The 14,479-nt window shown below is 38.3% G+C and overlaps 1 protein-coding gene and 1 long non-coding RNA gene across 11 annotated transcripts in view; one reads left to right on the top strand and one right to left on the bottom strand.

The window, feature by feature from the left end:
- CYP7B1 (cytochrome P450 family 7 subfamily B member 1) overlaps positions 1 to 14,479 on the bottom strand; it is a 174,553-nt gene that overhangs the window by 47,800 nt on the left and 112,274 nt on the right. The window contains exon 2 of one of the 3 annotated variants that reach the window (XM_077876805.1): positions 9,786 to 9,897. The exons of the other annotated variants lie outside the window; for them this stretch is intronic. The gene's annotated coding sequence lies outside the window, so the exon portion shown is untranslated. The remainder of the gene's footprint in view (positions 1 to 9,785; positions 9,898 to 14,479) is intronic. 3 annotated transcript variants of the gene reach the window in all.
- LOC144300575 (uncharacterized) overlaps positions 1 to 14,479 on the top strand; it is a 67,593-nt gene that overhangs the window by 6,275 nt on the left and 46,839 nt on the right. For 2 of the 8 annotated variants that reach the window (XR_013367298.1, XR_013367304.1), the window contains exons 3-6: positions 823 to 861; positions 4,356 to 4,507; positions 8,492 to 8,682; positions 12,415 to 12,597. This is a non-coding gene — a long non-coding RNA (uncharacterized LOC144300575). The remainder of the gene's footprint in view (positions 1 to 822; positions 862 to 4,355; positions 4,508 to 8,491; positions 8,683 to 12,414; positions 12,598 to 14,479) is intronic. The other 6 variants (XR_013367303.1, XR_013367302.1, XR_013367299.1 and 3 more) reach the window with 6 other exon arrangements.

Genomic DNA, 14,479 nt, shown 5'->3' with positions numbered 1-14,479 from the left:
TGTACAGTTTGCAAATTTGTCAGAATTGCAGGGTGGAGTAAGGGATTTTATTATTTCACTGTTCCCAAAATTAGTCCAACACTCCTATAAGTGATATTATCTTGTTTCAGGGCTGGAAGGAATAGGAAGAATTGGCAGAAAAACCTGAAGTACAGATATATTCTTTTTTCTCATGGGGGAAGTGTGTGTATGTGTGCACATGCATGCACATGCATGCACACACAGGAACACACATGTGCACATGCAACTTTATTTTGAATCGTGACTTAAAGTGATGCCAATGTCAGAAAAACATTAATTCTTTCCACAGACCACCCTTCATATAGCAGATGTTTTAATTCCTGGTAGAGTAAAAAGCATTAAAAAAGGACTTGTAGGGATCCCTGGGTGGCGCAGTGGTTTGGCGCCTGCCTTTGGCCCAGGGCGCGATCCTGGAGACCCGGGATCGAATCCCACATCGGGCTCCCGGTGCATGGAGCCTGCTTCTCCCTCTGCCTGTGTCTCTGCCTCTCTCTCTCTCACTGTGTGCCTATCATAAATAAATTAAAAAAAAAAAAAAAAAAAAAAGGACTTGTAGCTCTCTCCTTCTAGTTCCTCAGATACTTCTTCATCCCTCCTCAGAAATACATAATTTTGACAGGACTCACACATTTATAGAAGGTGTTTTTTTCTCCTTAAATAGGGTACAAACTAAAAAAACAGAAACCATTTTTTGATTTGTAAATGACCATTCTACATATTGAGAGCTTATAGGTGACTACTCAAAATATTCGTTTAATGATTGTTAACGACCATTTAAAATTAATTCTGCTTCTTTCCCAGAATTAAAAGTTCTACTCTGTTATTTCCAAAGGATTTCATGTAAGTATGTATATATATACAATTTTATGTAAGTAAATAAATGCATATTATATATGTGTGTGAGAGTGCATACACACGCATGCTAATAGCAGGGATAATCTCTTAAAAATTAGGGACAAATACGTAAAGAAGTCTTATAATTCTGCAATAAGGAGACAATCCAATAAAAATGAGCAAAAAATCTGAATAAATATTTCACCAAAGAAGATATACAAATGGCCAACAGACACATGAAAAGATGCTGAACATCACTAATTTTTAAGGAAATGGAAATTAAAAACTAAAATGAGATACTACTACTCACTTGCTAAAATGGAAAAAAATCAAAAAGAATGTTCTGTTGGCAAAGATGAAGAAAAATTGGAACTTTGATACACTGCCTGTGGGGATATGAAATAGTACAATCACTTTGGAAAACAGGCAAGCAATTTCTTCTAATGTTAAAAATACACTAATAGTACAATCCAGCAATTCCAATTCTAGGTGTCTCTTCACCCAAGAGAAGTAAAACCATATGTCCACACAAAGACTCATATGTGAATGTTCACAGGTGCATTCATCATAATAGCCAAAATGAGAAACAATTCAAATGTCTATCAGCTAGTGAGTAGATAAACAAAAGCTGGGATAGCTGTATAACAGAATTTTATTCAGCAATGAAAAAGGAACAACTCACTGATGTATGCAACAGTACTGATAAACCCCAAAAGCATTATGCTAAGAGAAAGAAGCCAGGCACATAATTTTAGTTATATGTAATTTCCAGAAAAGATAAAAATTGAGGCAGAAGGCAAGTTAGTTCTCCCTTGGGATTGGGGGTAGGAACAGGAATTAAATGCAAAGAACCATAAGGAAACTTTTTGGATGATGGAAGTATTCTAAACTGGACTATGGGGCAGCCCCGGTGGCTCAGCGGTTTAGTGCTGCTTTCAGCCGGGGGTGTGATCCTGGAGTCCTGGGATTGAGTCTCACGTCGGACTCCCTACATGGAGCCTGCTTCTCCATCTGCCTGTGTTTCTGCCTCTCTCTCTCTGTCTCTAATACATAAGTAAAATCTTAAATAAATAAATAAATAAATAAATAAATAAATAAACTGGACTACGATGATGGGTGCACAACTGTATCAATTTAATAAACCCATCAAACTGTACACTTAAAGTGAATGAATTTAATGATATGTAAATATCTCAATGAGCCTGCTGGAAAAAAAAAAGATATTTTGTATGATTAGTTAAATATCTCAATTATCAGACAAGTCTTTAAAAAATGTATCATGCCAAAAATTAAATTTGAATTTGTCATTAAGCAGAGAAAAAGCAAGGATCATTTAACAGAACTTAAACAGTAGGTTTTCTGTTTTTCGTACCATTTCTAAATATGAGGAAATATATTTTTATTTCATATTTTCTAAACAGAAAACTCCTTTAACGATTATGCTGAGCCATCTATGACTTCCACAAAACTCCGTAAGTAGAATAGGGTCTTGAAACTGGAAGTTTGGGGAGACTCATCATGTGTTTTACAAATAAGAAAACAGAAGCAGAGAAGTAAAATAACTTGTCCAGTCACACCACAACAAACCAGCAAAAGAGATCAGAGTCCGGGTTTCCTGACTCCCAATCCAATGATTTGTTTTCTCTGTATCACACTACTCAAAGAAAGATAGGCACATGTCAAGGTTAACGGAGTCCTGACTTTCTGAAATCAGATTTTTCTCTTTTCTGATATGTTCTGCTCTTGCAATGAGCCCAAAGGTGATCATCCTATAAAGTAAATAAACATAAGATGTTATCTCCCATAGGGCAACTTCTGTCTGTGGCTAAATGAGCCAAGATGAAGAAACACTTCAAATAAAAGACTCAGCTGGAATAACATAGCGAAGAGGTTGCTTAGCTTGAAAGGGAGTCTGGCACATAGCCACTATGATTCATAAACTATAATGTAATAAACTTGTATGAACAAAAATCTAATTTCCATATTCAATGCTGGTTACCTGAATGAGCCATACGAGAGCTAATTTTTGGAAACAACATTAATTCTCTGGAAACAAAATGAGCCAGTTGGTACCAGCCAGAGTTTGGTAGCTAAAGAGTTCCAAATTCTACCACCTATCCATACCTATTCTGCATTTCCAGATTCCAAGAGTATCTCTAGAAAATTTCTTAAATTGAATCTTAGTCTAGTTTAATGTTTGCTTTTAAAAATCACCTTCAGTAGATCAAAGTTTAATACAAGGCCAAACATTAGGTATCTGAAGAACAGGAAAAGATGAGGACATCTGAGTCTCACAAAGTTTTCAACTACAATAGCATCAATTCAGAGGGCTGCATTGTTTGTAGCAAAGTGACAGAAGACTGAATGATTTGTGGCATCCCAGTTCTGAGAGAGACCAGCAGTATTTACCCAAAAGGACTCAGGCAAACTAATTCTTACCAAAATCTCAGTTAACTCCTACAAAAAATAAGTACGAGGACTCGATATCCCTCAAACATAAAATTTCAAGGAAATTGCTTAAGGGCTGTGATAAATTGCCATACTGTTCAAAATACCCACTGTTCTTCCTCGGGGGCACTATTCATTGATGCCTTATTGATGCCAGGCTTAACCATGTGACTTTCCTTGGCCAGTAAATTGAGAGCAGTGACACATCCTACTGCCCACCAGAAGCTTTATGAACCATCATATAGTTCTACTATGTTCTCTTCCTATCTACACAGTTTTAAAAATATCCCACACGGAGATTCTCCTTAGATTTGGAAGCTGGAATGAAGACTATGACTCACGTTGAACAAAAAGATTGAACAATGAATAATCTTTCAGTTGTAAGCCACCTAGCTACTTTGTCACTGTAGTGTAACCTAGCCAAAGATGACTGAAACAATAGCTAAACAAAAAGAGACTGTTCTTTTTCTTTTTAAGATTTTATTTATTTATTTGAGAGAGAGAGAGAGAGCATGACAGAGAGAGAGGGCACAAGTGGAATGAGGGGCAAAGAGAGAAGCAGGCTACCCACTGAAGAAGAAACCTGATACGGGGCTCAATCCCAGGACCCTGGGATTATGACCTGAGCCAAAGGCAGATGCCTGACCAACTGAGCCACTCAGGTGCCCCAAGAATGGTCTTATTAATGGACTATATGATACTTTGCAGATCTCACACTGCAAAATAAAAATGTTGATATATACTCCCATCATCCTAAACCAATGTTTTATAAACACCTTTTTGTCAAACATGTACACTATGATATGCATATACATATATGGATATATACATATATAGAGACAGAAAACAATATTTATTCTTATTATGTGTTATGTACTCTGCTATTTTCTATTTAAATTTTTAAATGTTTGCCAGAAGCCACTAAATCCATTTCAAGTCCCACTATTGGGTCACGACCCATTATCCTACTTTCTACCTATTGTCTACCTTGTTGAATGATCCTTAAATGTGTCTTCCTGTTATTTTTCTTCTCCCCAATTTTAATCCAATAGTACTTGACCCTGGATTCATCACAGAACCATCAGGAAGATTTTTTAAATATACTGCTCTCCAACATTAGTGATAGTGATTTTTAAAAAATGAATATATTAAAATGAATTGTTGCAACATACATGTAATATCAACTTTCATATAAATCATTTAGGTATGTATTTGTTTTATACTAATATGCATGTTTTTGTTCCTGAAAATCTTCTACCTTAATTTGGTCACCATCACAGGGGGTCCTGAAATTGTGTTTTATCCTGTTATATGACTCCCTTTAGATGCCAATGATGTCAAATAAATTTTGGCTACTTGTAGCAATCTCACTTAGTTGGGTCATCCATTAATCACTGAATCAATCAATTTATTAATTCAAACAATTACTCTGTACTCAATTTGTGTCGGACATTACTCCACATGACAAGGGCACAAGGAAGAATAAGAGTCCCAGGATTTTCTTGTGAGAGCTCAGGGTTGATGGAGGTAGGTGTTAGCTATATACAAACAAATAATTAAGATACACTGTGATGGCGTTATTATGGATTACAGTTTCTACTTGTAGCTCACTTCTTATTTTGATTACAGATTTTCAGAAGCTTCTGTAATTCATTGTTCCTTATCATTAACCTCTATTGAATTTAACACCCTCATCCATGCATCTGCTTCTCTTCCCTCTGTATATAGTGTCCATATACCCTCACCAAAGGAATACTGTTGCTCAACAGAAATACAATGATATTTGCTGAATGTACCTGTCCTGGTCACATAACACTCTGCTCAAATCCCAAAATAAACATGCAACTTCCAGAATGATTTATTCACAATCCTGCAGGATATACTCACATCTTTTCTCAACACATGTCATTAACATGTTACTTAACTGCTGAGCTTGCTAAGCAGTGTTTCAATGCCCTCCCCTCCTCATTACTATTGCTATATTTTTGTGAAGTAGGAACTTAGTATATTCAATTCCTCTTATTTTGTTCTAGCCTTTGCTAGTCACTGGCAACTCTGTAATAATTATTTTTCTTGTGATATAATAATAGCCATATCATAAGAAGGTAATGTTAAAAGCAGTTTTTAAAAAAAATCAGTTTAGTGAGAGGTGTTGAAATACTTTACCCATGTTTTATCTATCAGATAGTGTACATTTTTTCTAAAAATTTAACTCTCCAAAATGCATGTTGCAATCTCTGCTGAATGAGATATGGGAGAGTCAAGTAAGTGATTGGTAGATTCCATACTGTAAAGCCATCAACTGTCAAACTTCCAAGGATGCATGAATGAGGATGCTAATAGCTGAAGCTATTTCTATAAAATAAAATGGTATTGCTGGAAGGTAATCTAGGGGAAGTGGATGAACATATGAGACTCTGGAATTCAAAACAAATATTGCAATGCTTCTAGAGAACCTAGGTTGATAATCTTGGAGGCTAAGAGCACAAGATCGGGAGCCTATCTGGATTTGATTGATTTCCACCCCACTCAATGGATATTTCTGGGGCAAAATCTTTCTGTAACTTGGCTCCATTTTCTGCAAAGTAGGGCTAATCCCTCATTGGGTGGTTGTGAAGACTCAATATAAATATATAAAATATTTAGGAGCATGTCAACTTTAAAAGAAAGGTTCTATTAATGATAGCTATTATTGTGAATCACATATAACTTAGCCTATCCATTGATGAGAATACTGAGATATAGCTATGTTATGACTTGCAACCATCCCCAAATTACAAAGACCCAGCCTACAATTTTTCCAAATTACTGATATTCCCAAACTTTACTTCTTCAGAATCCATTGGCAAAATTTTTGGCCATATCCATGAAACATATGCTCATACTATTTTCTTTGCATCCTTCTTTAAATGGGCCCATTTCTTTTAGATAAATAAATTACCACCACATAGATTAAATACCACATTAAATACACCATATTAAATTCTAGCTAAATGTGCTAGTCTGCTGAAAACTTAAGCTGAGAACCTATTCTTGAACTAAAAGGAAGATTAGCAAGTGTTATGGACAGAGGATACTCAGTCCTTGACTTCATAAGGTTGAAAGCAAACTAGAAAAGGGCTTTTTCACAAGATGATTTGATGTTGATTGCCTCTTTTTTTTTTTTAAAGCTGTTTTTTTTTTTTATGATAGTCACACAGAGAGAGAGAGAGAGGCAGAGACATAGGCAGAGGGAGAAGCAGGCTCCATGCACCGGGAGCCCGACGTGGGATTCGATCCCCGGTCTCCAGGATCGCGCCCTGGGCTAAAGGCAGGCGCCAAACCGCTGCGCCACCCAGGGATCCCCCCTCTTGACCACACAATTGCCTCTTGACCTCGGGAGGCCTCATTTGCCAAGACACCAGTGAGGTTTTTCATTTACCATCGTACCTCAATATATGAGGTAGGAGGAAGTGCTCTAAATAAGGCCACAGAATCAAAGATAAAACCATTCTAACCAACAAGAATTCAGGGAAGAGATAGGGGGGAAAAACCCCAATCATACAGGTTTTTCATCCAGTACTCAGATTTTTTGTTTCTGAATTCCATTTATTGATGTTAGGAAGTATCCCTACTTGGTGTTGTTAGTTTAATAACAAGGTGACCTCACAAGTGCAGTGAGATTGGGGAAGACATTGAATTTTAAGCCACCACAAACACTTTAAACTCTCTAAACACATTTAGAAACTCTCAAAATGGAAAGCAAACCACAAACAGTGACAATGCACTGGAATAGTGCAGAAGCAGTCTGTGATAGTTACATCCCCAGGCCCAGAACAGACCAAATAGCCTCAGTGCTCCTTGCTATTCAGAGTTTTGATTACAAAGGCTTGGCTTTTCTAAAAAAAACTGCGTGTAGAGCAAAAACAAAACAAACCAACGTGAGATGCCTTTTGGTCGAGGTTCAACGACTGAAGGAAGCAGATAAAACAAGTATCTGAATAACTTTTGGCAGGAGATTCAGTGGACTTTTACCCTACATTGTTACTTTGCTTTTTTAATCTGTGAGCCCTATAACTAAAGTGGGTTTTCTAGAAAGTGGGTTATGGATCTTAGTAACTTCCAGCATAAAATAGTGTGGCCATTTAGGATCCATTTTTCCTTGGTGGTAAAACATTGGAGGGTAAAAGGCCTGAGGCCCTGTCCAACTTCTGTAGGCAGTTAGGGCTCTCTCTACGGTGTTCTCACTGGTTTTGATGCCTCTACTATACTTGGCATGCAGTGTGAAAATCCTGTGTAATGTGGCAGACGGTGGCACTATTCCACGACCTTCTGCTGGGAAGGACCATGTCTTTCTCTTCCTTAAATGTCCAGCACTTGCCAAATTCCTTTAATTAGTAGGGACTCAAAATGCATGTTAAAGGGATGCCTGGTGGCTCAGGGGTTGAACATCTGCCTTTGGCTCAGGTCATGGTCCTGGAGTCCCGGGATCAAGTCCCACATCAGGCTCCCCACAGGGAGCCTGCTTCCCTCTCTGCCTGTGTCTCTGCCTCTCTCTCTGTGTCTTTCATGAATAAATAAATAAATAAAATCTTTAAAAAAAATGTATGTTAAAGAAGAAATGCCTAAATGATTAGATTAGGTTTTAGAAATCTATATTCATTGTAGAGACATTACAAAATGGAGGTAACTAAAAGTCACCTGTAATCCAGCCATTCCAAAACAGTATCATTAGCATCTTAATGTACATCTTAAAGACTTTTTTCTTTAAATTTTATTTATTTATCATGAGAGACACAAAGAGAGAGGAAGACATAGGCAGAGGGAGAAGCAGGCTCCCTGTGGGGAGCCCATTGCAGGACTCGATCCTAGGACCCCGGGACTATGACCCGAGCTGAAGGCAAATGCTCAACCACTGAGTCACCCAGGGGTCTCTCTCTCTCTCTCTCTAACTAACATATGCAGACAACTCTTGCTCTCCCAGTAGTACAGGACCATAAAACTGTGTAAAATAAAACTGTGCAAAATTATCTTAATTATTGCTGGGGACTATTAGGATCCTTAAAAGATTTGGTCAAAGCATTAAAATCTCTCTTACTGTCGGCCATAAATCTACAGGGATATGAAAAAAAAATCGTAACATTGATATTTATTTAGGGTGCTGTAATTTAAAACATTAGAAACACTGAAAAGTAACTTTGTTTTACAGAAGAAGTTTGAGTCGTTTGACCAGTGGTTGCCTTCCTCTTCTTGTCACAGCATTTGGATATGGTGTGAGCATCTTTTTTCTATGCCCTGGCCAATTGTCACACTCCTTTCTCCTTCTGGATCAGCATCGAACATTAGATCCTCTGTGCATTCAGTGCTGTGAAATAACCCCGAGAGTTCCTTTCATGGGAAGTAAGTTACTTGTTGTGGTTGCTTCACCTGGGAGATATCTGCTCATCACAACCCCTCTCCTCCTTTGTGCTGCTAGGTCCCATCCACTGAATTGCTGCCCACGTGGAACCTCCAGATGGTGGTGGTGCTGATAATTCTGCTCTGTCTCCATTCACATTATATTCACACCTCACTTGCAGTTCTGTCACTTTTTGTCTCTTTGCTGCACTTTCACCCTTCTTGGTCCATTCGCTTTCAAGTACCCCAAGTGTTCTCCTGAAGACCAGGTGGCAAGACAACTATACACTTGTATAAACTGAATGACAGGTGTGCAGAAACTGATCACCAACTGACTTTGAAAGAACGATGTGACTGGTCACCTATCATAATGTGCATGCTATTTACATAGTGATTTGTGGGTTGAAGAGCTACAAATGAACTCTGTACCTTATTTTTCATAGAAATATACCATAACAACCGATATTTGAATTGCGCTGGTGTGGAATTGGCATTACTTCACTAAATCGTGTAACTGAAAATTTGTGCATATTGAAACTGTGCAAAGTGCCTGTAATGAAAAATTATTTACCATATATATGCTCACATCTGTACATAGATGTGTTTTAATGTTCTGCTATTCTATGTATCTTTCATAATTTTCTTTTCTCATTGTATAATATATCATGAGTATCTTTCTATAGTAGTAAATCTATACCTCTAGCATCCTTTAAAACAGGCTGTGTGAATTCCATGAATGAATATAAACAGGCTTGCTATGATTTAAGTGACACAATATATATATATGCTCTTAGCATTGGGCCTACCACATAGCAAGGACTAAATAAATGTTATTATTTAGAGCATAATTTAATTGATTTTTTTAAATTGATTTTCTATTGATGGATGCTTAGACAGTCCCTAATTTTTAGCACATTATGATTAATATCTTTGTACATTGAGCACTGTGTGCTTGCAGTAATTGTTTTAAAGGATTATCACAATCTTGGCTATTCATACTCGGAATAAGATTCTTAGATGATGGCTTCTCCTAAGTAAGACAACATAGCAGCCATAGCTAGTGTGAGGCTGAGAGGAAAAGTAAATGAATTTCTCAGTTGAGATACCTTGAGTGGGACAGTTTGGTGGAATTGTTGAGTAGGAAACAAACATACATCTTGAATTTGTAGGAGGTGCAGAGGCTTGGTAGTTATGAGTACATAGGTGGGAAGTAACATCCTGGAGTAAAAGAGAACCACCCAGAGATAAGTCATGGAAAGATAAAGGACAGAACTCTAGGCAAAAATCAGTGTCTGAAAGTGGTAAGCATTAAATATAATAATAAAACAACATTCAATGAGGGCTTTCTATGAGCCAGATGGTCTGTCACGCACTTCATGTATATTATTATCTCAATTAATTCCCAAATAATCATCTTTATGAAAAAGGTACTATTATTAGTATAGACTTTCTATAGATTAGAAACTGAGGCTTACAAAAATTAAATAAGTAGTCCTTGGCCACTTACTAATGCATGATTCAGGCAAGATTTTCATGCATATATTATGTTTACAGAATCTATAGTCTTAGCCTCTGTATTTATTATCATTGCTGTATAACAAATCACCCCCAAACTGAGAGGCTTAAAACAATAAACTTTTTTTATTTCACCATTTCTGTGAATCTAGAATCAAGGCAAGGTTTAGGGTGCCTCTGGCTCAAAGTCTTTGATGAAATTGTACTCAAGTGTCGACTGGGGCTGTGGACGATCCTTCACTGGAAGGATTGCTTGGGTAGGGTCATTGCAAGACCTTGGTCCCTTGCTACATGGGCCCTTCCATAGGACTGCTTTGTGTCACAAGTGCTGGCATCTCCAAAAGGAGTGACCCAAAAGAGCAAGAGTGAATGAGTGAGTGCCTAAAGAAGCTAATCTTTTTGTAGCCAAATGCTAGAATGGCATCCCAGTATTTCTGCTGTATTCTATTTGTTAGAAGCAAGCCACTAAGACCAGCCCATACTCAAAGGGAGGGGAACATACAAAGGGATAAGGAGTCAAGGATCACCAGGTGCCTTCCAAATAAGAGGGAGAAGCAGGTAATGCTTCTTTCATCACATTCTGTGAGCATCATACCAGGTTAACTAGAAGGACTCAGGAACCAAGGAATGGGTACTTACACTTTACTGAGCAATACTCTAGAATCTAGGCTATCATTTTAGTTCTTGAGCTGCTATGAGGGAAGAATATAACCTGGAAAATATAATGAATGAGAAAACTCACACAGCTAACACTTGAGAGGTTGAAAAACACTTTAACATCTTCAGAAAATCCAGGAGAAACTTACTGGAGTACTACAGATGTGAAAGAGGATTTATGATGATTTGCAGCTCTTCAACTTAAACGAGAATGAAAACTGGTGACTTTCACAGCAATATGCAGGGTCTTATGTAAGCACAAAGGGCAAAGCCTTTTTTTGTTTTAAAGATTTTATTTATTTATTCATGAGAGACACACAGAGAGAGGCAGAGACATAAGCAGAGGAAGAAGCAGGCTCCCTGTGGGAAGCCTGATACGGGACCCCAGGGATCTTGACCTGAGCCAAAGGCAGACACTCAACCACTGAGCCACCCAGGTGCCCCAAGGGCAAAGCCTTCATGGGAACTGCTAAGTGCAAAAATGGAGACTGTAATTCACACATATTCTTGCAGTCTGAGTAGTACAACGGCGGCCCTTCCTGAACATGAGAGGTTAGATCAAATGTTGTAGGTTTCTTCTAAAGTCCTTGCAAGATTAAAAAGGACTTTGTAAATGTTTGGATGACAACAGCCAAATCTTCGATGTATGGCCACGCTGGTGTTCTTGAAAGTTAGTTTCTGCTAGTTCAAGAACTCCGATACGATTTATTGCCATTTGTTTGCAAGGAAGCCAGCTTTTAGTTTGTGTCCTTCTTTTTGAGAACCAGAGATGATTTCAACTTTTTTTTTATTATAGTGGAGCCAGAGTAGTTGATCCTAGCTATATCCAGATGGTTTCGTCACTTAGGCTGATTTCTGTTAAACTGTTTAATGTGGCTAATAATCCTTTTAATATATTTAAATTTGTGTGCAGGGTAAAGGGGGCAGATCTGGTACAGATTGGAAGTCACAGCTTCTGCTGGACTTCTGTTGATTTGTTAAATCCAACTGTGGTCTCTAGTACTTGTTCCAATTTTATTGAACTCAAAGTAACCTCTTCCTTTAAGCTGACGCTCAACTGCAATGGTTCATTTGTAGGGACATTCAGGGAATGTGGACCTGACTGTTTGGGAAATGTATGCCTTTAATACGAAATGCATACTTTAGAAAAATAAATGTAGTGACAGTTTTTATTCTGGAGAGGAAAAAGCACATTGTGAAGAAAATATCAACAGCGAGATTATCTTCCACGTTCAATGAATAGTAGGCTTGTTGATTTTCATTCTTAAATTAACATCTGGTTCTGCAGCCCATCTCACAAGGCCTGGCCCTACCTTGCTTGGTGATCTCCTTGCTTTCAACCTCACCCCTATCAAGAGAGTCAGAATAATAGCTAACATATACTGAGAGATTCCTGTTGAGTTAGGCACGGTACTAAATGCTAAACGCTGTTCACAATCTCACTTAATCTTCATAATAAGGTGGGAAGGTAAGTTCTATTGCTGACCATTCTACAGATGCAAAAACTCAGAGAGGATGAGCAGCTGACTCAAATCCTAAGTCAATTCTATTCTTCCCATTCAGCTAGAACATGAATGCAAACGGTGCCACTTCGCCAACTGAAATCTTGACTCTTCTCAACAAGCAAATGAAGCACAAATTCGCTAAAGAAAAATTATTGTAGTCGAATACGGAGCACTTCCTACATGTCCACATGGCTACAAATTCTTACCTCAACCCTGTAAGAGATGTGTGCTTTGCATTGTGGTAGGTGAAGAAATGAAACCTTGGGGTGATTTCCAAGGTCACAAAGCAATTATCAATTGGCAGAGATGGGATTCAAACCATGTTCTGTATTTTCTCCTTGCCACTCTGCCTTTCTTAACACCTCACGTCTACCAACCCATATCGCTTCCTCTTCCCCTCTTCCTTCTCCTCCCTGCATTCTACTCTTATGCTCAAGCAATTTTAGAACACAGGCAATTTCTGAAATGTTCTCTTTCCTATATCCAGAATTTCTTTATTTTTCTTGCTCATCTGGCAGGCTTCTTCAAGATATCATTTAAGAGTCAGCTTCTTCTGGGCCTTTTTCTTTTTTAAAAAAAAATTTTCCTCCACCACCCTCTCCTTGCTGGAAGATGATTATTTTCAATGATACTTCATAAATAGTTGTGAGGAGGCTGTATCCTTATTTTGTTACACACATTTCTTTATAATAGATGGTGACAGAGAATCATATATTGATTCATTTTGTATAACTAATTATTCCTAAATGCCTACTGATGTGTCTAATATTTATCTCTGTTTTCCCAGCTTTTAACACAGTGCTTGACACTTAAATAGTCAAGAAAATGGCTACATGAATGAATGACTAAATAAATGGGGGCTTCACTCAGGAATTTGCAGGAGCTAAATCAACAGCAGTCATTTCTGAGTCAGACTTCAAAGCTCCTGAAATATGGTTAGCCATGATTCACTTGTCTTCTTTTGTGGACAGGGCCTCCTAGATCTAAATACCAAGTTTTAAAACATGCATTAAATAGCCAAGGAATGCTTCTAAATCCTGAAGATTCCAAATACAAAGAAAACTTCGTCTCAGGTAATTCCAACAGAGTGAGCCCTCTCGCCTTGAGCTCTCCAACTCTCTCACCCATCCTGTGTCAACCAGCATCCAAACTGTTCACAACACCAAGGTGTGTTTCATAGACAGAACATAGGCAAGGGCATAGACAGCCGTGCTCTTCATCCTTTCTTGGCTAAGTTCTGCGTGTTTCAGTGACTGTTTCACTACAAGGCACCACCATGTTGAACTGAGCTTTTTCCTTAGATCCCGAGGACCAAGAGTTTTTGTTTACTCTGACCTGGAAGCACCATGGTTCCCTCTTGCCTGCCTCCTGACACCCAGGTGTCCAATGCTTCCTAGTTCTCAGCACACTGTCCCTGCCACTGCTCTCCCTGGTCAGACACACTGCCCACTCCAGAAGAGCTGGAAATACAGACTGCAGTTGGGCAGTTCCAGGATTCACCCAGGCCAGGGAAAGGAAAAGGCTGCTTGCACTGTTTCTCTCTCTCTCTCTTTTTTTTTATTTTAAAGATTGTATTTATTTATTCATGAGAGACACAGAGAGAGGCAGAGACATAGACAGAGGGAGAAGCAGGCTCCCTGCAGGGAGCCTGATGCAGGACTCGATCCTTGGACTCGGGATCATATCCTGAGCCCAAGGCAGACTCTCAACCATTGAGCCACCCAGGCATCCCTGCTTGCACTGTTTCTCATTGCTGTGTCTTAGATCACACATACTGTCCCCGCCTAAGATCAGCTGTGGAGTGTAAGCGTGCATGCGTATATATGTGTGGAGATGGGAATGGGGTTAAAATCTGACTTATTTGCAATTTGAATAATTCAGCCAACAAGACTTCACCTTTTTTCAGGCCACACCATATCTAGTTACAGACACACAGGTACCCACAGACATACACACACTGCTATTGCTTCTGGCTCAATTTTAATAATAATAGCTATTATTTAAAGAACCTGTTTATATCAGACATCATGCTAAATGCTTTGAATGGATTATCTTATTTCATCTTTACAATCACCTTCTGAAGCAGATTTTATAATTTTCTTTTTTTACAAAGAGAAAAGCCA

Source organism: Canis aureus, chromosome 28, assembly GCF_053574225.1.
Source record: "Canis aureus isolate CA01 chromosome 28, VMU_Caureus_v.1.0, whole genome shotgun sequence".
NCBI classification, from domain to species: Eukaryota; Metazoa; Chordata; class Mammalia; order Carnivora; family Canidae; genus Canis; species Canis aureus.
This window is presented reverse-complemented; position numbering and strand designations above follow the sequence as displayed.